This window comes from Silene latifolia, chromosome 6 (assembly GCF_048544455.1).
Source record: "Silene latifolia isolate original U9 population chromosome 6, ASM4854445v1, whole genome shotgun sequence".
Lineage (NCBI taxonomy): Eukaryota > Viridiplantae > Streptophyta > Magnoliopsida > Caryophyllales > Caryophyllaceae > Silene > Silene latifolia.
Genome location: NC_133531.1, coordinates 78386799 through 78389742, shown reverse-complemented (window position 1 = coordinate 78389742; position 2944 = coordinate 78386799).

The window sequence follows — 2944 nt, the reverse complement described above, 5'->3', positions numbered from 1 at the left end:
AACTCATCAAACTCTTCCCTCGCTTACTCCTCACATGCTCCGGCACAAACTCACGTCTCATAGCTTTCCTGAACTCATCCCAAGGTATTGCAGGTAATCCCTGCTTCATATATATCTCCCAAGCACTCACCTTGACCTTATCCCACCACTCACCTGCCGCTTCCCTCAAGTAGAACGCAGCTTGTTCCACTTTCAACTCATCCGGGCAATGAACTAACTCCAGGATATTCTCCATCTCTCTGTGCCAATTATCCAGAAGAATTGGCGCCCCGGTTCCCTTATACTCTTTCGGACTGAACCTAGATATGTGGATGCTGATCTTGGAGTGATCAACCTCCTTATCCTTTCCCACTCTCTTCAACGCTTCTGTAAGAGCATCTTGGTGATCCAACATCTTTACTATATCATCAACTATCATACTCTCAACTCTAGCATACAGGGCGTTTATTTTCGGCGGCATCTTGTAACTATATAATAAAAGGTAGACATAAAGACTCATACTATAACCCAAAACACGCGTACGACCTGTATAAAACCCACTCGATCGAGCACCAAAACCCGCTCGATCGAGTTGAGGCCACTCGATCGAGTTGAGGCCACTCGATCGAGTGCCCCACCTACTTGATCGAGTGCCCCGACTGCATAATCTGACCAGAAACTTTTCTAACACACACTCGATCGAGCATCTAACCCACTCGATCGAGCTGACCCTACTCGATCGAGTACCACTACTTACTCGATCAAGTGCCCAAAAACATGCTTCTGCCTAGAAAAACGTAAACTACCCACTCGATCAAGTCAGACCCACTCGATCGAGCCATGCTGACTCGTAAACACTACCCGCATGTTCATCTTACTTTCCCAACATTATATACCACTTCTATACTTTCAACATAATAACAAAAACTACGCATGCATATATACGCAACTCTTTATATATCAACAAAATGGTCTACTTCATATTACCAATATGCCACATCATAAACAAACAACATGCTTTTCATCCAATGCAACATATAAATCTCATATCTTTCAACCCTTATTTCACACCTCCAATTCTCTACATTCAACATCCATCAATTCACACCACATGCTACTATATACATACACAAAACAGAAGACAACACATACGATCCCGACACGTACCCCATGTGACCGGTTCAAAATTGTAGGGCGAGTTAGCGACTTTAGGACGTCTCCCAAGCCTTTGCATTAGCTCCTACAACTTCTACCCCCGGTTCATTTTAATTTGACTCCCTATATTCATTAGATTCATTGGTTACAAGTTTCAGGATCGTCGCTCTGGTACCACTTTGTAACACCCCCATACTCCAAGTGCCTTACCAGGACCACTCAGGTATAGGAACATCACCATCTCGGTTACCCGAGGCAATGAATATCATAAGACAATAACGAAACGTACTTTAAAAGTAAATATAATTTAAATGTTTACATGCTCAAAGCCAAACTGATAAATCAAATACAAGTTCCAAAACCAAATGTCTACTAGCCGAAAACTGAATATTAATGACATCGTCTGACACAGCGGAAGACTCTTCTAATCCAAGTGATAACTCATCCCAGCTAGCCCAAAAGCGTCATATCAAACCTGCTCGACAACTGCTCACCATCCCCGAATGGATCACCACAGTTTTACAAAATAAACAACGGGGTCAGTACTAATTACACGATATAAATGAAACACGAAGCAACTACCAAACAACTCAATCAACATATCAAACCCCAATCTCCAATATCAATCTCCACACAACTGACTACACACTAAAGTGTGCAGTCTTGCCAGAGTACCCATCGCAACAGATACTCCACACCGCCAGTGGGGGACCGCAGCCGTTCCCACCTAAGCCCGCTCATCTCATCGAGCGATAAACCCATGTTCATTAATGTGCACATCCCTCCTGTGGCGGGTTCCACAGAAGGCGAATCAAGGGCGTGAAGCCACTCCCGCAAGTGACTCCACTCAGCTAGGGACGCACCCCGAAGAACAAAGACAGTTAAACAGTAATCAAAATACAACATCAACAACCGTATGAAACAATCAACAATATGAAATCACAACCGTCTGGATCAATCAACAATCACTAACTACATCACAATCACCACAAATCATGTAACTAATACTGAGTAGGGAAACCCTACCTGGAAAGCAATCACAAATCAGACGATCTAGCAGCTGTCTCAAAACCTTTCTTCTACGAACCCTTCTCCTATACACATATTCATACAATCACTACCATAAAAATATAATCAAAAAATCCCCAATTCCCAAATTAGGGTTTAACCAAAATCAGTCAAATGCTATAAAAATGGTACGTAGAACTGACCCTTGACGCAAGGATCACAATGGTATAAAGAACAAAGGAATCCGACACCTCTAGCTCCGGGATTTGTCAATAAAGCAGAAGAATAAAGCAACGTAACTTGAAATCTCTCTTTAATCAGTGAATTAGGTTTGTAAAAGTGTTTAAGGAAGATGACGAAAAGTATTATATATTAATCCGCCTTATTAACAAAACCCGTCAAATAACACCCGATAACAGACTTACTCGATCGAGTAAGTCTCGTACTCGATCGAGTGCCACTTACTCGATCGAGTGCCAAGGCTACTCGATCGAGTACCCTACAGGCAGACTCCTGTTTCGTATTCTAAACATACTTACTCGACAAAGTACCCACAGACTCATAAAACCGTAGTATTAAACTTTTGACTAAGCAGGAAGCTAAACCGCGACTTATTCGTTGGATTTTATTATTATAAGAATTTGATTTGGAAATCCGCGATATGTCGGGTGTAGAGAATGTTGTTGCAGATCATTTGTCTCGTCTGAGATTTGCAGGAAAATAAATATTGCCTATTGATGATTCTTTTCCAGATAACCCCCTTCTTGCTATTACTACGGGCACTCTGTGGTTTGCAGATTAT